Genomic DNA, 24150 nt, shown 5'->3' on the forward strand with positions numbered 1-24150 from the left:
TAGGCATTGTGTGAACAAGATAGCGTTGAAAAATCTGCTCCAGCTTATTCCGCCTTAGAGAAAACCGCGTTGACATTTTTTCCAAATGCCTTGCAATAACTCCTTAACGAAAAGAGCTAGAAGGCTGAAAATGCATATTTAGACTTGTAGGCATTGTGTGAACAAGATAGCGTTGAAAAATCGGCTCTAGCTTATTCCGCCTTAGAGAAAACCGCGTTGACATTTTTTCCAAATGCCTTGCAATAACTCCTTAAGGAAAAGAGCTAGAAGGCTGAAAATGCATATTTAGACTTGTAGGCATTGTCTGAACAAGATAGCGTTGAAAAATCTGCTCCAGCTTATTCCGCCTTAGAGAAAACCGCGTTGACATTTTTTCCAAATGCCTTGCAATAACTCCTTAACGAAAAGAGATAGAAGGCTGAAAATGCATATTTAGACTTGTAGGCATTGTGTGAACAAGATAGCGTTGAAAAATCTGCTCCAGCTTATTCCGCCTTAGAGAAAACCGCGTTGACATTTTTTCCAAATGCCTTGCAATAACTCCTTAACGAAAAGAGCTAGAAGGCTGAAAATGCATATTTAGACTTGTAGGCATTGTCTGAACAAGATAGCGTTGAAAAATCTGCTCCAGCTTATTCCGCCTTCGAGAAAACCGCGTTGACATTTTTTCCAAATGCCTTGCAATAACTCCTTAACGAAAAGAGATAGAAGGCTGAAAATGCATATTTAGACTTGTAGGCATTGTGTGAACAAGATAGCGTTGAAAAATCTGCTCCAGCTTATTCCGCCTTAGAGAAAACCGCGTTGACATTTTTTCCAAATGCCTTGCAATAACTCCTTAACGAAAAGAGCTAGAAGGCTGAAAATGCATATTTAGACTTGTAGGCATTGTGTGAACAAGATAGCGTTGAAAAATCGGCTCTAGCTTATTCCGCCTTAGAGAAAACCGCGTTGACATTTTTTCCAAATGCCTTGCAATAACTCCTTAAGGAAAAGAGCTAGAAGGCTGAAAATGCATATTTAGACTTGTAGGCATTGTCTGAACAAGATAGCGTTGAAAAATCTGCTCCAGCTTATTCCGCCTTAGAGAAAACCGCGTTGACATTTTTTCCAAATGCCTTGCAATAACTCCTTAACGAAAAGAGCTAGAAGGCTGAAAATGCATATTTAGACTTGTAGGCATTGTCTGAACAAGATAGCGTTGAAAAATCTACTCCAGCTTATTCCGCCTTCGAGAAAACCGCGTTGACATTTTTTCCAAATGCCTTGCAATAACTCCTTAACGAAAAGAGATAGAAGGCTGAAAATGCATATTTAGACTTGTAGGCATTGTGTGAACAAGATAGCGTTGAAAAATCTGCTCCAGCTTATTCCGCCTTAGAGAAAACCGCGTTGACATTTTTTCCAAATGCCTTGCAATAACTCCTTAACGAAAAGAGCTAGAAGGCTGAAAATGCATATTTAGACTTGTAGGCATTGTGTGAACAAGATAGCGTTGAAAAATCGGCTCTAGCTTATTCCGCCTTAGAGAAAACCGCGTTGACATTTTTTCCAAATGCCTTGCAATAACTCCTTAAGGAAAAGAGCTAGAAGGCTGAAAATGCATATTTAGACTTGTAGGCATTGTCTGAACAAGATAGCGTTGAAAAATCTGCTCCAGCTTATTCCGCCTTAGAGAAAACCGCGTTGACATTTTTTCCAAATGCCTTGCAATAACTCCTTAACGAAAAGAGCTAGAAGGCTGAAAATGCATATTTAGACTTGTAGGCATTGTCTGAACAAGATAGCGTTGAAAAATCTACTCCAGCTTATTCCGCCTTCGAGAAAACCGCGTTGACATTTTTTCCAAATGCCTTGCAATAACTCCTTAACGAAAAGAGATAGAAGGCTGAAAATGCATATTTAGACTTGTAGGCATTGTCTGAACAAGATAGCGTTGAAAAATCTGCTCCAGCTTATTCCGCCTTAGAGAAAACCGCGTTGACATTTTTTCCAAATGCCTTGCAATAACTCCTTAACGAAAAGAGCTAGAAGGCTGAAAATGCATATTTAGACTTGTAGGCATTGTGTGAACAAGATAGCGTTGAAAAATCGGCTCTAGCTTATTCCGCCTTAGAGAAAACCGCGTTGACATTTTTTCCAAATGCCTTGCAATAACTCCTTAAGGAAAAGAGCTAGAAGGCTGAAAATGCATATTTAGACTTGTAGGCATTGTCTGAACAAGATAGCGTTGAAAAATCTGCTCCAGCTTATTCCGCCTTAGAGAAAACCGCGTTGACATTTTTTCCAAATGCCTTGCAATAACTCCTTAACGAAAAGAGCTAGAAGGCTGAAAATGCATATTTAGACTTGTAGGCATTGTGTGAACAAGATAGCGTTGAAAAATCGGCTCTAGCTTATTCCGCCTTAGAGAAAACCGCGTTGACATTTTTTCCAAATGCCTTGCAATAACTCCTTAACGAAAAGAGCTAGAAGGCTGAAAATGCATATTTAGACTTGTATGCATTGTCTGAACAAGATAGCGTTGAAAAATCGGCTCTAGCTTATTCCGCCTTAGAGAAAACCGCGTTGACATTTTTTCCAAATGCCTTGCAATATCTCCTTAACGAAAAGAGCTAGAAAGCTGAAAATGCATATTTAGACTTGTAGGCATTGTGTGAACAAGATAGCGTTGAAAAATCTGCTCCAGCTTATTCCGCCTTAGAGAAAACCGCGTTGACATTTTTTCCAAATGCCTTGCAATAACTCCTTAACGAAAAGAGCTAGAAGGCTGAAAATGCATATTTAGACTTGTAGGCATTGTGTGAACAAGATAGCGTTGAAAAATCGGCTCTAGCTTATTCCGCCTTAGAGAAAACCGCGTTGACATTTTTTCCAAATGCCTTGCAATAACTCCTTAAGGAAAAGAGCTAGAAGGCTGAAAATGCATATTTAGACTTGTAGGCATTGTCTGAACAAGATAGCGTTGAAAAATCTGCTCCAGCTTATTCCGCCTTAGAGAAAACCGCGTTGACATTTTTTCCAAATGCCTTGCAATAACTCCTTAACGAAAAGAGATAGAAGGCTGAAAATGCATATTTAGACTTGTAGGCATTGTGTGAACAAGATAGCGTTGAAAAATCTGCTCCAGCTTATTCCGCCTTAGAGAAAACCGCGTTGACATTTTTTCCAAATGCCTTGCAATAACTCCTTAACGAAAAGAGCTAGAAGGCTGAAAATGCATATTTAGACTTGTAGGCATTGTCTGAACAAGATAGCGTTGAAAAATCTACTCCAGCTTATTCCGCCTTCGAGAAAACCGCGTTGACATTTTTTCCAAATGCCTTGCAATAACTCCTTAACGAAAAGAGATAGAAGGCTGAAAATGCATATTTAGACTTGTAGGCATTGTCTGAACAAGATAGCGTTGAAAAATCTGCTCCAGCTTATTCCGCCTTAGAGAAAACCGCGTTGACATTTTTTCCAAATGCCTTGCAATAACTCCTTAACGAAAAGAGCTAGAAGGCTGAAAATGCATATTTAGACTTGTAGGCATTGTGTGAACAAGATATCGTTGAAAAATCGGCTCTAGCTTATTCCGCCTTAGAGAAAACCGCGTTGACATTTTTTCCAAATGCCTTGCAATAACTCCTTAAGGAAAAGAGCTAGAAGGCTGAAAATGCATATTTAGACTTGTAGGCATTGTCTGAACAAGATAGCGTTGAAAAATCTGCTCCAGCTTATTCCGCCTTAGAGAAAACCGCGTTGACATTTTTTCCAAATGCCTTGCAATAACTCCTTAACGAAAAGAGCTAGAAGGCTGAAAATGCATATTTAGACTTGTAGGCATTGTGTGAACAAGATAGCGTTGAAAAATCGGCTCTAGCTTATTCCGCCTTAGAGAAAACCGCGTTGACATTTTTTCCAAATGCCTTGCAATATCTCCTTAACGAAAAGAGCTAGAAAGCTGAAAATGCATATTTAGACTTGTAGGCATTGTGTGAACAAGATAGCGTTGAAAAATCTGCTCCAGCTTATTCCGCCTTAGAGAAAACCGCGTTGACATTTTTTCCAAATGCCTTGCAATAACTCCTTAACGAAAAGAGCTAGAAGGCTGAAAATGCATATTTAGACTTGTAGGCATTGTGTGAACAAGATAGCGTTGAAAAATCGGCTCTAGCTTATTCCGCCTTAGAGAAAACCGCGTTGACATTTTTTCCAAATGCCTTGCAATAACTCCTTAAGGAAAAGAGCTAGAAGGCTGAAAATGCATATTTAGACTTGTAGGCATTGTCTGAACAAGATAGCGTTGAAAAATCTGCTCCAGCTTATTCCGCCTTAGAGAAAACCGCGTTGACATTTTTTCCAAATGCCTTGCAATAACTCCTTAACGAAAAGAGATAGAAGGCTGAAAATGCATATTTAGACTTGTAGGCATTGTGTGAACAAGATAGCGTTGAAAAATCTGCTCCAGCTTATTCCGCCTTAGAGAAAACCGCGTTGACATTTTTTCCAAATGCCTTGCAATAACTCCTTAACGAAAAGAGCTAGAAGGCTGAAAATGCATATTTAGACTTGTAGGCATTGTCTGAACAAGATAGCGTTGAAAAATCTACTCCAGCTTATTCCGCCTTCGAGAAAACCGCGTTGACATTTTTTCCAAATGCCTTGCAATAACTCCTTAACGAAAAGAGATAGAAGGCTGAAAATGCATATTTAGACTTGTAGGCATTGTCTGAACAAGATAGCGTTGAAAAATCTGCTCCAGCTTATTCCGCCTTAGAGAAAACCGCGTTGACATTTTTTCCAAATGCCTTGCAATAACTCCTTAACGAAAAGAGCTAGAAGGCTGAAAATGCATATTTAGACTTGTAGGCATTGTGTGAACAAGATAGCGTTGAAAAATCGGCTCTAGCTTATTCCGCCTTAGAGAAAACCGCGTTGACATTTTTTCCAAATGCCTTGCAATAACTCCTTAAGGAAAAGAGCTAGAAGGCTGAAAATGCATATTTAGACTTGTAGGCATTGTCTGAACAAGATAGCGTTGAAAAATCTGCTCCAGCTTATTCCGCCTTAGAGAAAACCGCGTTGACATTTTTTCCAAATGCCTTGCAATAACTCCTTAACGAAAAGAGCTAGAAGGCTGAAAATGCATATTTAGACTTGTAGGCATTGTCTGAACAAGATAGCGTTGAAAAATCGGCTCTAGCTTATTCCGCCTTAGAGAAAACCGCGTTGACATTTTTTCCAAATGCCTTGCAATAACTCCTTAACGAAAAGAGATAGAAGGCTGAAAATGCATATTTAGACTTGTAGGCATTGTCTGAACAAGATAGCGTTGAAAAATCTGCTCCAGCTTATTCCGCCTTAGAGAAAACCGCGTTGACATTTTTTCCAAATGCCTTGCAATAACTCCTTAACGAAAAGAGCTAGAAGGCTGAAAATGCATATTTAGACTTGTAGGCATTGTCTGAACAAGATAGCGTTGAAAAATCTGCTCCAGCTTATTCCGCCTTTGAGAAAACCGCGTTGACATTTTTTCCAAATGCCTTGCAATAACTCCTTAACGAAAAGAGCTAGAAGGCTGAAAATGCATATTTAGACTTGTAGGCATTGTGTGAACAAGATAGCGTTGAAAAATCGGCTCCAGCTTATTCCGCCTTCGAGAAAACCGCGTTGACATTTTTTCCAAATGCCTTGCAATAACTCCTTAACGAAAAGAGATAGAAGGCTGAAAATGCATATTTAGACTTGTAGGCATTGTCTGAACAAGATAGCGTTGAAAAATCTGCTCCAGCTTATTCCGCCTTAGAGAAAACCGCGTTGACATTTTTTCCAAATGCCTTGCAATAACTCCTTAACGAAAAGAGATAGAAGGCTGAAAATGCATATTTAGACTTGTAGGCATTGTCTGAACAAGATAGCGTTGAAAAATCTGCTCCAGCTTATTCCGCCTTAGAGAAAACCGCGTTGACATTTTTTCCAAATGCCTTGCAATAACTCCTTAACGAAAAGAGCTAGAAGGCTGAAAATGCATATTTAGACTTGTAGGCATTGTGTGAACAAGATAGCGTTGAAAAATCGGCTCTAGCTTATTCCGCCTTAGAGAAAACCGCGTTGACATTTTTTCCAAATGCCTTGCAATAACTCCTTAAGGAAAAGAGCTAGAAGGCTGAAAATGCATATTTAGACTTGTAGGCATTGTCTGAACAAGATAGCGTTGAAAAATCGGCTCTAGCTTATTCCGCCTTAGAGAAAACCGCGTTGACATTTTTTCCAAATGCCTTGCAATAACTCCTTAACGAAAAGAGATAGAAGGCTGAAAATGCATATTTAGACTTGTAGGCATTGTCTGAACAAGATAGCGTTGAAAAATCTGCTCCAGCTTATTCCGCCTTAGAGAAAACCGCGTTGACATTTTTTCCAAATGCCTTGCAATAACTCCTTAACGAAAAGAGCTAGAAGGCTGAAAATGCATATTTAGACTTGTAGGCATTGTCTGAACAAGATAGCGTTGAAAAATCTGCTCCAGCTTATTCCGCCTTTGAGAAAACCGCGTTGACATTTTTTCCAAATGCCTTGCAATAACTCCTTAACGAAAAGAGATAGAAGGCTGAAAATGCATATTTAGACTTGTAGGCATTGTGTGAACAAGATAGCGTTGAAAAATCTGCTCCAGCTTATTCCGCCTTAGAGAAAACCGCGTTGACATTTTTTCCAAATGCCTTGCAATAACTCCTTAACGAAAAGAGCTAGAAGGCTGAAAATGCATATTTAGACTTGTAGGCATTGTCTGAACAAGATAGCGTTGAAAAATCGGCTCTAGCTTATTCCGCCTTAGAGAAAACCGCGTTGACATTTTTTCCAAATGCCTTGCAATAACTCCTTAACGAAAAGAGATAGAAGGCTGAAAATGCATATTTAGACTTGTAGGCATTGTCTGAACAAGATAGCGTTGAAAAATCTGCTCCAGCTTATTCCGCCTTAGAGAAAACCGCGTTGACATTTTTTCCAAATGCCTTGCAATAACTCCTTAACGAAAAGAGATAGAAGGCTGAAAATGCATATTTAGACTTGTAGGCATTGTCTGAACAAGATAGCGTTGAAAAATCTGCTCCAGCTTATTCCGCCTTAGAGAAAACCGCGTTGACATTTTTTCCAAATGCCTTGCAATAACTCCTTAACGAAAAGAGCTAGAAGGCTGAAAATGCATATTTAGACTTGTAGGCATTGTGTGAACAAGATAGCGTTGAAAAATCGGCTCTAGCTTATTCCGCCTTAGAGAAAACCGCGTTGACATTTTTTCCAAATGCCTTGCAATAACTCCTTAAGGAAAAGAGCTAGAAGGCTGAAAATGCATATTTAGACTTGTAGGCATTGTCTGAACAAGATAGCGTTGAAAAATCTGCTCCAGCTTATTCCGCCTTAGAGAAAACCGCGTTGACATTTTTTCCAAATGCCTTGCAATAACTCCTTAACGAAAAGAGCTAGAAGGCTGAAAATGCATATTTAGACTTGTAGGCATTGTGTGAACAAGATAGCGTTGAAAAATCGGCTCTAGCTTATTCCGCCTTAGAGAAAACCGCGTTGACATTTTTTCCAAATGCCTTGCAATAACTCCTTAACGAAAAGAGCTAGAAGGCTGAAAATGCATATTTAGACTTGTAGGCATTGTCTGAACAAGATAGCGTTGAAAAATCTACTCCAGCTTATTCCGCCTTCGAGAAAACCGCGTTGACATTTTTTCCAAATGCCTTGCAATAACTCCTTAACGAAAAGAGATAGAAGGCTGAAAATGCATATTTAGACTTGTAGGCATTGTCTGAACAAGATAGCGTTGAAAAATCTGCTCCAGCTTATTCCGCCTTAGAGAAAACCGCGTTGACATTTTTTCCAAATGCCTTGCAATAACTCCTTAACGAAAAGAGCTAGAAGGCTGAAAATGCATATTTAGACTTGTAGGCATTGTGTGAACAAGATAGCGTTGAAAAATCGGCTCTAGCTTATTCCGCCTTAGAGAAAACCGCGTTGACATTTTTTCCAAATGCCTTGCAATAACTCCTTAAGGAAAAGAGCTAGAAGGCTGAAAATGCATATTTAGACTTGTAGGCATTGTGTGAACAAGATAGCGTTGAAAAATCTGCTCCAGCTTATTCCGCCTTAGAGAAAACCGCGTTGACATTTTTTCCAAATGCCTTGCAATAACTCCTTAACGAAAAGAGCTAGAAGGCTGAAAATGCATATTTAGACTTGTAGGCATTGTGTGAACAAGATAGCGTTGAAAAATCGGCTCTAGCTTATTCCGCCTTAGAGAAAACCGCGTTGACATTTTTTCCAAATGCCTTGCAATAACTCCTTAAGGAAAAGAGCTAGAAGGCTGAAAATGCATATTTAGACTTGTAGGCATTGTCTGAACAAGATAGCGTTGAAAAATCTGCTCCAGCTTATTCCGCCTTAGAGAAAACCGCGTTGACATTTTTTCCAAATGCCTTGCAATAACTCCTTAACGAAAAGAGATAGAAGGCTGAAAATGCATATTTAGACTTGTAGGCATTGTGTGAACAAGATAGCGTTGAAAAATCTGCTCCAGCTTATTCCGCCTTAGAGAAAACCGCGTTGACATTTTTTCCAAATGCCTTGCAATAACTCCTTAACGAAAAGAGCTAGAAGGCTGAAAATGCATATTTAGACTTGTAGGCATTGTCTGAACAAGATAGCGTTGAAAAATCTACTCCAGCTTATTCCGCCTTCGAGAAAACCGCGTTGACATTTTTTCCAAATGCCTTGCAATAACTCCTTAACGAAAAGAGATAGAAGGCTGAAAATGCATATTTAGACTTGTAGGCATTGTCTGAACAAGATAGCGTTGAAAAATCTGCTCCAGCTTATTCCGCCTTAGAGAAAACCGCGTTGACATTTTTTCCAAATGCCTTGCAATAACTCCTTAACGAAAAGAGCTAGAAGGCTGAAAATGCATATTTAGACTTGTAGGCATTGTGTGAACAAGATATCGTTGAAAAATCGGCTCTAGCTTATTCCGCCTTAGAGAAAACCGCGTTGACATTTTTTCCAAATGCCTTGCAATAACTCCTTAAGGAAAAGAGCTAGAAGGCTGAAAATGCATATTTAGACTTGTAGGCATTGTCTGAACAAGATAGCGTTGAAAAATCTGCTCCAGCTTATTCCGCCTTAGAGAAAACCGCGTTGACATTTTTTCCAAATGCCTTGCAATAACTCCTTAACGAAAAGAGCTAGAAGGCTGAAAATGCATATTTAGACTTGTAGGCATTGTGTGAACAAGATAGCGTTGAAAAATCGGCTCTAGCTTATTCCGCCTTAGAGAAAACCGCGTTGACATTTTTTCCAAATGCCTTGCAATATCTCCTTAACGAAAAGAGCTAGAAAGCTGAAAATGCATATTTAGACTTGTAGGCATTGTGTGAACAAGATAGCGTTGAAAAATCTGCTCCAGCTTATTCCGCCTTAGAGAAAACCGCGTTGACATTTTTTCCAAATGCCTTGCAATAACTCCTTAACGAAAAGAGCTAGAAGGCTGAAAATGCATATTTAGACTTGTAGGCATTGTGTGAACAAGATAGCGTTGAAAAATCGGCTCTAGCTTATTCCGCCTTAGAGAAAACCGCGTTGACATTTTTTCCAAATGCCTTGCAATAACTCCTTAAGGAAAAGAGCTAGAAGGCTGAAAATGCATATTTAGACTTGTAGGCATTGTCTGAACAAGATAGCGTTGAAAAATCTGCTCCAGCTTATTCCGCCTTAGAGAAAACCGCGTTGACATTTTTTCCAAATGCCTTGCAATAACTCCTTAACGAAAAGAGATAGAAGGCTGAAAATGCATATTTAGACTTGTAGGCATTGTGTGAACAAGATAGCGTTGAAAAATCTGCTCCAGCTTATTCCGCCTTAGAGAAAACCGCGTTGACATTTTTTCCAAATGCCTTGCAATAACTCCTTAACGAAAAGAGCTAGAAGGCTGAAAATGCATATTTAGACTTGTAGGCATTGTCTGAACAAGATAGCGTTGAAAAATCTACTCCAGCTTATTCCGCCTTCGAGAAAACCGCGTTGACATTTTTTCCAAATGCCTTGCAATAACTCCTTAACGAAAAGAGATAGAAGGCTGAAAATGCATATTTAGACTTGTAGGCATTGTCTGAACAAGATAGCGTTGAAAAATCTGCTCCAGCTTATTCCGCCTTAGAGAAAACCGCGTTGACATTTTTTCCAAATGCCTTGCAATAACTCCTTAACGAAAAGAGCTAGAAGGCTGAAAATGCATATTTAGACTTGTAGGCATTGTGTGAACAAGATAGCGTTGAAAAATCGGCTCTAGCTTATTCCGCCTTAGAGAAAACCGCGTTGACATTTTTTCCAAATGCCTTGCAATAACTCCTTAAGGAAAAGAGCTAGAAGGCTGAAAATGCATATTTAGACTTGTAGGCATTGTCTGAACAAGATAGCGTTGAAAAATCTGCTCCAGCTTATTCCGCCTTAGAGAAAACCGCGTTGACATTTTTTCCAAATGCCTTGCAATAACTCCTTAACGAAAAGAGCTAGAAGGCTGAAAATGCATATTTAGACTTGTAGGCATTGTCTGAACAAGATAGCGTTGAAAAATCGGCTCTAGCTTATTCCGCCTTAGAGAAAACCGCGTTGACATTTTTTCCAAATGCCTTGCAATAACTCCTTAACGAAAAGAGATAGAAGGCTGAAAATGCATATTTAGACTTGTAGGCATTGTCTGAACAAGATAGCGTTGAAAAATCTGCTCCAGCTTATTCCGCCTTAGAGAAAACCGCGTTGACATTTTTTCCAAATGCCTTGCAATAACTCCTTAACGAAAAGAGCTAGAAGGCTGAAAATGCATATTTAGACTTGTAGGCATTGTCTGAACAAGATAGCGTTGAAAAATCTGCTCCAGCTTATTCCGCCTTTGAGAAAACCGCGTTGACATTTTTTCCAAATGCCTTGCAATAACTCCTTAACGAAAAGAGCTAGAAGGCTGAAAATGCATATTTAGACTTGTAGGCATTGTGTGAACAAGATAGCGTTGAAAAATCGGCTCCAGCTTATTCCGCCTTAGAGAAAACCGCGTTGACATTTTTTCCAAATGCCTTGCAATAACTCCTTAACGAAAAGAGATAGAAGGCTGAAAATGCATATTTAGACTTGTAGGCATTGTCTGAACAAGATAGCGTTGAAAAATCTGCTCCAGCTTATTCCGCCTTAGAGAAAACCGCGTTGACATTTTTTCCAAATGCCTTGCAATAACTCCTTAACGAAAAGAGATAGAAGGCTGAAAATGCATATTTAGACTTGTAGGCATTGTCTGAACAAGATAGCGTTGAAAAATCTGCTCCAGCTTATTCCGCCTTAGAGAAAACCGCGTTGACATTTTTTCCAAATGCCTTGCAATAACTCCTTAACGAAAAGAGCTAGAAGGCTGAAAATGCATATTTAGACTTGTAGGCATTGTGTGAACAAGATAGCGTTGAAAAATCGGCTCTAGCTTATTCCGCCTTAGAGAAAACCGCGTTGACATTTTTTCCAAATGCCTTGCAATAACTCCTTAAGGAAAAGAGCTAGAAGGCTGAAAATGCATATTTAGACTTGTAGGCATTGTCTGAACAAGATAGCGTTGAAAAATCGGCTCTAGCTTATTCCGCCTTAGAGAAAACCGCGTTGACATTTTTTCCAAATGCCTTGCAATAACTCCTTAACGAAAAGAGATAGAAGGCTGAAAATGCATATTTAGACTTGTAGGCATTGTCTGAACAAGATAGCGTTGAAAAATCTGCTCCAGCTTATTCCGCCTTAGAGAAAACCGCGTTGACATTTTTTCCAAATGCCTTGCAATAACTCCTTAACGAAAAGAGCTAGAAGGCTGAAAATGCATATTTAGACTTGTAGGCATTGTCTGAACAAGATAGCGTTGAAAAATCTGCTCCAGCTTATTCCGCCTTTGAGAAAACCGCGTTGACATTTTTTCCAAATGCCTTGCAATAACTCCTTAACGAAAAGAGATAGAAGGCTGAAAATGCATATTTAGACTTGTAGGCATTGTGTGAACAAGATAGCGTTGAAAAATCTGCTCCAGCTTATTCCGCCTTAGAGAAAACCGCGTTGACATTTTTTCCAAATGCCTTGCAATAACTCCTTAACGAAAAGAGCTAGAAGGCTGAAAATGCATATTTAGACTTGTAGGCATTGTCTGAACAAGATAGCGTTGAAAAATCGGCTCTAGCTTATTCCGCCTTAGAGAAAACCGCGTTGACATTTTTTCCAAATGCCTTGCAATAACTCCTTAACGAAAAGAGATAGAAGGCTGAAAATGCATATTTAGACTTGTAGGCATTGTCTGAACAAGATAGCGTTGAAAAATCTGCTCCAGCTTATTCCGCCTTAGAGAAAACCGCGTTGACATTTTTTCCAAATGCCTTGCAATAACTCCTTAACGAAAAGAGATAGAAGGCTGAAAATGCATATTTAGACTTGTAGGCATTGTCTGAACAAGATAGCGTTGAAAAATCTGCTCCAGCTTATTCCGCCTTAGAGAAAACCGCGTTGACATTTTTTCCAAATGCCTTGCAATAACTCCTTAACGAAAAGAGCTAGAAGGCTGAAAATGCATATTTAGACTTGTAGGCATTGTGTGAACAAGATAGCGTTGAAAAATCGGCTCTAGCTTATTCCGCCTTAGAGAAAACCGCGTTGACATTTTTTCCAAATGCCTTGCAATAACTCCTTAAGGAAAAGAGCTAGAAGGCTGAAAATGCATATTTAGACTTGTAGGCATTGTCTGAACAAGATAGCGTTGAAAAATCTGCTCCAGCTTATTCCGCCTTAGAGAAAACCGCGTTGACATTTTTTCCAAATGCCTTGCAATAACTCCTTAACGAAAAGAGCTAGAAGGCTGAAAATGCATATTTAGACTTGTAGGCATTGTGTGAACAAGATAGCGTTGAAAAATCGGCTCTAGCTTATTCCGCCTTAGAGAAAACCGCGTTGACATTTTTTCCAAATGCCTTGCAATAACTCCTTAACGAAAAGAGCTAGAAGGCTGAAAATGCATATTTAGACTTGTAGGCATTGTCTGAACAAGATAGCGTTGAAAAATCTACTCCAGCTTATTCCGCCTTCGAGAAAACCGCGTTGACATTTTTTCCAAATGCCTTGCAATAACTCCTTAACGAAAAGAGATAGAAGGCTGAAAATGCATATTTAGACTTGTAGGCATTGTCTGAACAAGATAGCGTTGAAAAATCTGCTCCAGCTTATTCCGCCTTAGAGAAAACCGCGTTGACATTTTTTCCAAATGCCTTGCAATAACTCCTTAACGAAAAGAGCTAGAAGGCTGAAAATGCATATTTAGACTTGTAGGCATTGTGTGAACAAGATAGCGTTGAAAAATCGGCTCTAGCTTATTCCGCCTTAGAGAAAACCGCGTTGACATTTTTTCCAAATGCCTTGCAATAACTCCTTAAGGAAAAGAGCTAGAAGGCTGAAAATGCATATTTAGACTTGTAGGCATTGTCTGAACAAGATAGCGTTGAAAAATCTGCTCCAGCTTATTCCGCCTTAGAGAAAACCGCGTTGACATTTTTTCCAAATGCCTTGCAATAACTCCTTAACGAAAAGAGCTAGAAGGCTGAAAATGCATATTTAGACTTGTAGGCATTGTCTGAACAAGATAGCGTTGAAAAATCTGCTCCAGCTTATTCCGCCTTAGAGAAAACCGCGTTGACATTTTTTCCAAATGCCTTGCAATAACTCCTTAACGAAAAGAGCTAGAAGGCTGAAAATGCATATTTAGACTTGTAGGCATTGTCTGAACAAGATAGCGTTGAAAAATCTGCTCCAGCTTATTCCGCCTTAGAGAAAACCGCGTTGACATTTTTTCCAAATGCCTTGCAATAACTCCTTAACGAAAAGAGCTAGAAGGCTGAAAATGCATATTTAGACTTGTAGGCATTGTCTGAACAAGATAGCGTTGAAAAATCTACTCCAGCTTATTCCGCCTTCGAGAAAACCGCGTTGACATTTTTTCCAAATGCCTTGCAATAACTCCTTAACGAAAAGAGATAGAAGGCTGAAAATGCATATTTAGACTTGTAGGCATTGTGTGAACAAGATAGCGTTGAAAAATCGGCTCTAGCTTATTCCGCCTTAGAGAAAACCGCGTTGACATTTTTTCCAAATGCCTTGCAATAACTCCTTAACGAAAAGAGCTAGAAGGCTGAAAATGCATATTTAGACTTGTAGGCATTGTCTGAACAAGATAGCGTTGAAAAATCTACTCCAGCTTATTCCGCCTTCGAGAAAACCGCGTTGACATTTTTTCCAAATGCCTTGCAATAACTCCTTAACGAAAAGAGATAGAAGGCTGAAAATGCATATTTAGACTTGTAGGCATTGTCTGAACAAGATAGCGTTGAAAAATCTGCTCCAGCTTATTCCGCCTTAGAGAAAACCGCGTTGACATTTTTTCCAAATGCCTTGCAATAACTCCTTAACGAAAAGAGCTAGAAGGCTGAAAATGCATATTTAGACTTGTAGGCATTGTGTGAACAAGATAGCGTTGAAAAATCGGCTCTAGCTTATTCCGCCTTAGAGAAAACCGCGTTGACATTTTTTCCAAATGCCTTGCAATAACTCCTTAAGGAAAAGAGCTAGAAGGCTGAAAATGCATATTTAGACTTGTAGGCATTGTCTGAACAAGATAGCGTTGAAAAATCTGCTCCAGCTTATTCCGCCTTAGAGAAAACCGCGTTGACATTTTTTCCAAATGCCTTGCAATAACTCCTTAACGAAAAGAGCTAGAAGGCTGAAAATGCATATTTAGACTTGTAGGCATTGTCTGAACAAGATAGCGTTGAAAAATCTGCTCCAGCTTATTCCGCCTTAGAGAAAACCGCGTTGACATTTTTTCCAAATGCCTTGCAATAACTCCTTAACGAAAAGAGCTAGAAGGCTGAAAATGCATATTTAGACTTGTAGGCATTGTGTGAACAAGATAGCGTTGAAAAATCGGCTCTAGCTTATTCCGCCTTAGAGAAAACCGCGTTGACATTTTTTCCAAATGCCTTGCAATAACTCCTTAAGGAAAAGAGCTAGAAGGCTGAAAATGCATATTTAGACTTGTAGGCATTGTCTGAACAAGATAGCGTTGAAAAATCTGCTCCAGCTTATTCCGCCTTAGAGAAAACCGCGTTGACATTTTTTCCAAATGCCTTGCAATAACTCCTTAACGAAAAGAGCTAGAAGGCTGAAAATGCATATTTAGACTTGTAGGCATTGTCTGAACAAGATAGCGTTGAAAAATCTGCTCCAGCTTATTCCGCCTTAGAGAAAACCGCGTTGACATTTTTTCCAAATGCCTTGCAATAACTCCTTAACGAAAAGAGCTAGAAGGCTGAAAATGCATATTTAGACTTGTAGGCATTGTCTGAACAAGATAGCGTTGAAAAATCTGCTCCAGCTTATTCCGCCTTAGAGAAAACCGCGTTGACATTTTTTCCAAATGCCTTGCAATAACTCCTTAACGAAAAGAGCTAGAAGGCTGAAAATGCATATTTAGACTTGTAGGCATTGTCTGAACAAGATAGCGTTGAAAAATCTACTCCAGCTTATTCCGCCTTCGAGAAAACCGCGTTGACATTTTTTCCAAATGCCTTGCAATAACTCCTTAACGAAAAGAGATAGAAGGCTGAAAATGCATATTTAGACTTGTAGGCATTGTCTGAACAAGATAGCGTTGAAAAATCTGCTCCAGCTTATTCCGCCTTAGAGAAAACCGCGTTGACATTTTTTCCAAATGCCTTGCAATAACTCCTTAACGAAAAGAGCTAGAAGGCTGAAAATGCATATTTAGACTTGTAGGCATTGTGTGAACAAGATAGCGTTGAAAAATCGGCTCTAGCTTATTCCGCCTTAGAGAAAACCGCGTTGACATTTTTTCCAAATGCCTTGCAATAACTCCTTAAGGAAAAGAGCTAGAAGGCTGAAAATGCATATTTAGACTTGTAGGCATTGTCTGAACAAGATAGCGTTGAAAAATCTGCTCCAGCTTATTCCGCCTTAGAGAAAACCGCGTTGACATTTTTTCCAAATGCCTTGCAATAACTCCTTAACGAAAAGAGCTAGAAGGCTGAAAATGCATATTTAGACTTGTAGGCATTGTGTGAACAAGATAGCGTTGAAAAATCGGCTCTAGCTTATTCCGCCTTAGAGAAAACCGCGTTGACATTTTTTCCAAATGCCTTGCAATAACTCCTTAACGAAAAGAGCTAGAAGGCTGAAAATGCATATTTAGACTTGTATGCATTGTCTGAACAAGATAGCGTTGAAAAATCGGCTCTAGCTTATTCCGCCTTAGAGAAAACCGCGTTGACATTTTTTCCAAATGCCTTGCAATATCTCCTTAACGAAAAGAGCTAGAAAGCTGAAAATGCATATTTAGACTTGTAGGCATTGTGTGAACAAGATAGCGTTGAAAAATCTGCTCCAGCTTATTCCGCCTTAGAGAAAACCGCGTTGACATTTTTTCCAAATGCCTTGCAATAACTCCTTAACGAAAAGAGCTAGAAGGCTGAAAATGCATATTTAGACTTGTAGGCATTGTGTGAACAAGATAGCGTTGAAAAATCGGCTCTAGCTTATTCCGCCTTAGAGAAAACCGCGTTGACATTTTTTCCAAATGCCTTGCAATAACTCCTTAAGGAAAAGAGCTAGAAGGCTGAAAATGCATATTTAGACTTGTAGGCATTGTCTGAACAAGATAGCGTTGAAAAATCTGCTCCAGCTTATTCCGCCTTAGAGAAAACCGCGTTGACATTTTTTCCAAATGCCTTGCAATAACTCCTTAACGAAAAGAGATAGAAGGCTGAAAATGCATATTTAGACTTGTAGGCATTGTGTGAACAAGATAGCGTTGAAAAATCTGCTCCAGCTTATTCCGCCTTAGAGAAAACCGCGTTGACATTTTTTCCAAATGCCTTGCAATAACTCCTTAACGAAAAGAGCTAGAAGGCTGAAAATGCATATTTAGACTTGTAGGCATTGTCTGAACAAGATAGCGTTGAAAAATCTACTCCAGCTTATTCCGCCTTCGAGAAAACCGCGTTGACATTTTTTCCAAATGCCTTGCAATAACTCCTTAACGAAAAGAGATAGAAGGCTGAAAATGCATATTTAGACTTGTAGGCATTGTCTGAACAAGATAGCGTTGAAAAATCTGCTCCAGCTTATTCCGCCTTAGAGAAAACCGCGTTGACATTTTTTCCAAATGCCTTGCAATAACTCCTTAACGAAAAGAGCTAGAAGGCTGAAAATGCATATTTAGACTTGTAGGCATTGTGTGAACAAGATATCGTTGAAAAATCGGCTCTAGCTTATTCCGCCTTAGAGAAAACCGCGTTGACATTTTTTCCAAATGCCTTGCAATAACTCCTTAAGGAAAAGAGCTAGAAGGCTGAAAATGCATATTTAGACTTGTAGGCATTGTCTGAACAAGATAGCGTTGAAAAATCTGCTCCAGCTTATTCCGCCTTAGAGAAAACCGCGTTGACATTTTTTCCAAATGCCTTGCAATAACTCCTTAACGAAAAGAGCTAGAAGGCTGAAAATGCATATTTAGACTTGTAGGCATTGTGTGAACAAGATAGCGTTGAAAAATCGGCTCTAGCTTATTCCGCCTTAGAGAAAACCGCGTTGACATTTTTTCCAAATGCCTTGCAATATCTCCTTAACGAAAAGAGCTAGAAAGCTGAAAATGCATATTTAGACTTGTAGGCATTGTGTGAACAAGATAGCGTTGAAAAATCTGCTCCAGCTTATTCCGCCTTAGAGAAAACCGCGTTGACATTTTTTCCAAATGCCTTGCAATAACTCCTTAACGAAAAGAGCTAGAAGGCTGAAAATGCATATTTAGACTTGTAGGCATTGTGTGAACAAGATAGCGTTGAAAAATCGGCTCTAGCTTATTCCGCCTTAGAGAAAACCGCGTTGACATTTTTTCCAAATGCCTTGCAATAACTCCTTAAGGAAAAGAGCTAGAAGGCTGAAAATGCATATTTAGACTTGTAGGCATTGTCTGAACAAGATAGCGTTGAAAAATCTGCTCCAGCTTATTCCGCCTTAGAGAAAACCGCGTTGACATTTTTTCCAAATGCCTTGCAATAACTCCTTAACGAAAAGAGATAGAAGGCTGAAAATGCATATTTAGACTTGTAGGCATTGTGTGAACAAGATAGCGTTGAAAAATCTGCTCCAGCTTATTCCGCCTTAGAGAAAACCGCGTTGACATTTTTTCCAAATGCCTTGCAATAACTCCTTAACGAAAAGAGCTAGAAGGCTGAAAATGCATATTTAGACTTGTAGGCATTGTCTGAACAAGATAGCGTTGAAAAATCTACTCCAGCTTATTCCGCCTTCGAGAAAACCGCGTTGACATTTTTTCCAAATGCCTTGCAATAACTCCTTAACGAAAAGAGATAGAAGGCTGAAAATGCATATTTAGACTTGTAGGCATTGTCTGAACAAGATAGCGTTGAAAAATCTGCTCCAGCTTATTCCGCCTTAGAGAAAACCGCGTTGACATTTTTTCCAAATGCCTTGCAATAACTCCTTAACGAAAAGAGCTAGAAGGCTGAAAATGCATATTTAGACTTGTAGGCATTGTGTGAACAAGATAGCGTTGAAAAATCGGCTCTAGCTTATTCCGCCTTAGAGAAAACCGCGTTGACATTTTTTCCAAATGCCTTGCAATAACTCCTTAAGGAAAAGAGCTAGAAGGCTGAAAATGCATATTTAGACTTGTAGGCATTGTCTGAACAAGATAGCGTTGAAAAATCTGCTCCAGCTTATTCCGCCTTAGAGAAAACCGCGTTGACATTTTTTCCAAATGCCTTGCAATAACTCCTTAACGAAAAGAGCTAGAAGGCTGAAAATGCATATTTAGACTTGTAGGCATTGTCTGAACAAGATAGCGTTGAAAAATCGGCTCTAGCTTATTCCGCCTTAGAGAAAACCGCGTTGACATTTTTTCCAAATGCCTTGCAATAACTCCTTAACGAAAAGAGATAGAAGGCTGAAAATGCATATTTAGACTTGTAGGCATTGTCTGAACAAGATAGCGTTGAAAAATCTGCTCCAGCTTATTCCGCCTTAGAGAAAACCGCGTTGACATTTTTTCCAAATGCCTTGCAATAACTCCTTAACGAAAAGAGCTAGAAGGCTGAAAATGCATATTTAGACTTGTAGGCATTGTCTGAACAAGATAGCGTTGAAAAATCTGCTCCAGCTTATTCCGCCTTTGAGAAAACCGCGTTGACATTTTTTCCAAATGCCTTGCAATAACTCCTTAACGAAAAGAGCTAGAAGGCTGAAAATGCATATTTAGACTTGTAGGCATTGTGTGAACAAGATAGCGTTGAAAAATCGGCTCCAGCTTATTCCGCCTTAGAGAAAACCGCGTTGACATTTTTTCCAAATGCCTTGCAATAACTCCTTAACGAAAAGAGATAGAAGGCTGAAAATGCATATTTAGACTTGTAGGCATTGTCTGAACAAGATAGCGTTGAAAAATCTGCTCCAGCTTATTCCGCCTTAGAGAAAACCGCGTTGACATTTTTTCCAAATGCCTTGCAATAACTCCTTAACGAAAAGAGATAGAAGGCTGAAAATGCATATTTAGACTTGTAGGCATTGTCTGAACAAGATAGCGTTGAAAAATCTGCTCCAGCTTATTCCGCCTTAGAGAAAACCGCGTTGACATTTTTTCCAAATGCCTTGCAATAACTCCTTAACGAAAAGAGCTAGAAGGCTGAAAATGCATATTTAGACTTGTAGGCATTGTGTGAACAAGATAGCGTTGAAAAATCGGCTCTAGCTTATTCCGCCTTAGAGAAAACCGCGTTGACATTTTTTCCAAATGCCTTGCAATAACTCCTTAAGGAAAAGAGCTAGAAGGCTGAAAATGCATATTTAGACTTGTAGGCATTGTCTGAACAAGATAGCGTTGAAAAATCGGCTCTAGCTTATTCCGCCTTAGAGAAAACCGCGTTGACATTTTTTCCAAATGCCTTGCAATAACTCCTTAACGAAAAGAGATAGAAGGCTGAAAATGCATATTTAGACTTGTAGGCATTGTCTGAACAAGATAGCGTTGAAAAATCTGCTCCAGCTTATTCCGCCTTAGAGAAAACCGCGTTGACATTTTTTCCAAATGCCTTGCAATAACTCCTTAACGAAAAGAGCTAGAAGGCTGAAAATGCATATTTAGACTTGTAGGCATTGTCTGAACAAGATAGCGTTGAAAAATCTGCTCCAGCTTATTCCGCCTTTGAGAAAACCGCGTTGACATTTTTTCCAAATGCCTTGCAATAACTCCTTAACGAAAAGAGATAGAAGGCTGAAAATGCATATTTAGACTTGTAGGCATTGTGTGAACAAGATAGCGTTGAAAAATCTGCTCCAGCTTATTCCGCCTTAGAGAAAACCGCGTTGACATTTTTTCCAAATGCCTTGCAATAACTCCTTAACGAAAAGAGCTAGAAGGCTGAAAATGCATATTTAGACTTGTAGGCATTGTCTGAACAAGATAGCGTTGAAAAATCGGCTCTAGCTTATTCCGCCTTAGAGAAAACCGCGTTGACATTTTTTCCAAATGCCTTGCAATAACTCCTTAACGAAAAGAGATAGAAGGCTGAAAATGCATATTTAGACTTGTAGGCATTGTCTGAACAAGATAGCGTTGAAAAATCTGCTCCAGCTTATTCCGCCTTAGAGAAAACCGCGTTGACATTTTTTCCAAATGCCTTGCAATAACTCCTTAACGAAAAGAGATAGAAGGCTGAAAATGCATATTTAGACTTGTAGGCATTGTCTGAACAAGATAGCGTTGAAAAATCTGCTCCAGCTTATTCCGCCTTAGAGAAAACCGCGTTGACATTTTTTCCAAATGCCTTGCAATAACTCCTTAACGAAAAGAGCTAGAAGGCTGAAAATGCATATTTAGACTTGTAGGCATTGTGTGAACAAGATAGCGTTGAAAAATCGGCTCTAGCTTATTCCGCCTTAGAGAAAACCGCGTTGACATTTTTTCCAAATGCCTTGCAATAACTCCTTAAGGAAAAGAGCTAGAAGGCTGAAAATGCATATTTAGACTTGTAGGCATTGTCTGAACAAGATAGCGTTGAAAAATCTGCTCCAGCTTATTCCGCCTTAGAGAAAACCGCGTTGACATTTTTTCCAAATGCCTTGCAATAACTCCTTAACGAAAAGAGCTAGAAGGCTGAAAATGCATATTTAGACTTGTAGGCATTGTGTGAACAAGATAGCGTTGAAAAATCGGCTCTAGCTTATTCCGCCTTAGAGAAAACCGCGTTGACATTTTTTCCAAATGCCTTGCAATAACTCCTTAACGAAAAGAGCTAGAAGGCTGAAAATGCATATTTAGACTTGTAGGCATTGTCTGAACAAGATAGCGTTGAAAAATCTACTCCAGCTTATTCCGCCTTCGAGAAAACCGCGTTGACATTTTTTCCAAATGCCTTGCAATAACTCCTTAACGAAAAGAGATAGAAGGCTGAAAATGCATATTTAGACTTGTAGGCATTGTCTGAACAAGATAGCGTTGAAAAATCTGCTCCAGCTTATTCCGCCTTAGAGAAAACCGCGTTGACATTTTTTCCAAATGCCTTGCAATAACTCCTTAACGAAAAGAGCTAGAAGGCTGAAAATGCATATTTAGACTTGTAGGCATTGTGTGAACAAGATAGCGTTGAAAAATCGGCTCTAGCTTATTCCGCCTTAGAGAAAACCGCGTTGACATTTTTTCCAAATGCCTTGCAATAACTCCTTAAGGAAAAGAGCTAGAAGGCTGAAAATGCATATTTAGACTTGTAGGCATTGTCTGAACAAGATAGCGTTGAAAAATCTGCTCCAGCTTATTCCGCCTTAGAGAAAACCGCGTTGACATTTTTTCCAAATGCCTTGCAATAACTCCTTAACGAAAAGAGCTAGAAGGCTGAAAATGCATATTTAGACTTGTAGGCATTGTCTGAACAAGATAGCGTTGAAAAATCTGCTCCAGCTTATTCCGCCTTAGAGAAAACCGCGTTGACATTTTTTCCAAATGCCTTGCAATAACTCCTTAACGAAAAGAGCTAGAAGGCTGAAAATGCATATTTAGACTTGTAGGCATTGTCTGAACAAGATAGCGTTGAAAAATCTGCTCCAGCTTATTCCGCCTTAGAGAAAACCGCGTTGACATTTTTTCCAAATGCCTTGCAATAACTCCTTAACGAAAAGAGCTAGAAGGCTGAAAATGCATATTTAGACTTGTAGGCATTGTCTGAACAAGATAGCGTTGAAAAATCTACTCCAGCTTATTCCGCCTTCGAGAAAACCGCGTTGACATTTTTTCCAAATGCCTTGCAATAACTCCTTAACGAAAAGAGATAGAAGGCTGAAAATGCATATTTAGACTTGTAGGCATTGTGTGAACAAGATAGCGTTGAAAAATCGGCTCTAGCTTATTCCGCCTTAGAGAAAACCGCGTTGACATTTTTTCCAAATGCCTTGCAATAACTCCTTAACGAAAAGAGCTAGAAGGCTGAAAATGCATATTTAGACTTGTAGGCATTGTCTGAACAAGATAGCGTTGAAAAATCTACTCCAGCTTATTCCGCCTTCGAGAAAACCGCGTTGACATTTTTTCCAAATGCCTTGCAATAACTCCTTAACGAAAAGAGATAGAAGGCTGAAAATGCATATTTAGACTTGTAGGCATTGTCTGAACAAGATAGCGTTGAAAAATCTGCTCCAGCTTATTCCGCCTTAGAGAAAACCGCGTTGACATTTTTTCCAAATGCCTTGCAATAACTCCTTAACGAAAAGAGCTAGAAGGCTGAAAATGCATATTTAGACTTGTAGGCATTGTGTGAACAAGATAGCGTTGAAAAATCGGCTCTAGCTTATTCCGCCTTAGAGAAAACCGCGTTGACATTTTTTCCAAATGCCTTGCAATAACTCCTTAAGGAAAAGAGCTAGAAGGCTGAAAATGCATATTTAGACTTGTAGGCATTGTCTGAACAAGATAGCGTTGAAAAATCTGCTCCAGCTTATTCCGCCTTAGAGAAAACCGCGTTGACATTTTTTCCAAATGCCTTGCAATAACTCCTTAACGAAAAGAGCTAGAAGGCTGAAAATGCATATTTAGACTTGTAGGCATTGTCTGAACAAGATAGCGTTGAAAAATCTGCTCCAGCTTATTCCGCCTTAGAGAAAACCGCGTTGACATTTTTTCCAAATGCCTTGCAATAACTCCTTAACGAAAAGAGCTAGAAGGCTGAAAATGCATATTTAGACTTGTAGGCATTGTGTGAACAAGATAGCGTTGAAAAATCGGCTCTAGCTTATTCCGCCTTAGAGAAAACCGCGTTGACATTTTTTCCAAATGCCTTGCAATAACTCCTTAAGGAAAAGAGCTAGAAGGCTGAAAATGCATATTTAGACTTGTAGGCATTGTCTGAACAAGATAGCGTTGAAAAATCTGCTCCAGCTTATTCCGCCTTAGAGAAAACCGCGTTGACATTTTTTCCAAATGCCTTGCAATAACTCCTTAACGAAAAGAGCTAGAAGGCTGAAAATGCATATTTAGACTTGTAGGCATTGTCTGAACAAGATAGCGTTGAAAAATCTGCTCCAGCTTATTCCGCCTTAGAGAAAACCGCGTTGACATTTTTTCCAAATGCCTTGCAATAACTCCTTAACGAAAAGAGCTAGAAGGCTGAAAATGCATATTTAGACTTGTAGGCATTGTCTGAACAAGATAGCGTTGAAAAATCTGCTCCAGCTTATTCCGCCTTAGAGAAAACCGCGTTGACATTTTTTCCAAATGCCTTGCAATAACTCCTTAACGAAAAGAGCTAGAAGGCTGAAAATGCATATTTAGACTTGTAGGCATTGTCTGAACAAGATAGCGTTGAAAAATCTACTCCAGCTTATTCCGCCTTCGAGAAAACCGCGTTGACATTTTTTCCAAATGCCTTGCAATAACTCCTTAACGAAAAGAGATAGAAGGCTGAAAATGCATATTTAGACTTGTAGGCATTGTGTGAACAAGATAGCGTTGAAAAATCGGCTCTA

The sequence above is a fragment of the Crinia signifera genome, chromosome 4, assembly GCF_055691185.1.
Source record: "Crinia signifera chromosome 4, ASM5569118v1, whole genome shotgun sequence".
NCBI classification, from domain to species: domain Eukaryota; kingdom Metazoa; phylum Chordata; class Amphibia; order Anura; family Myobatrachidae; genus Crinia; species Crinia signifera.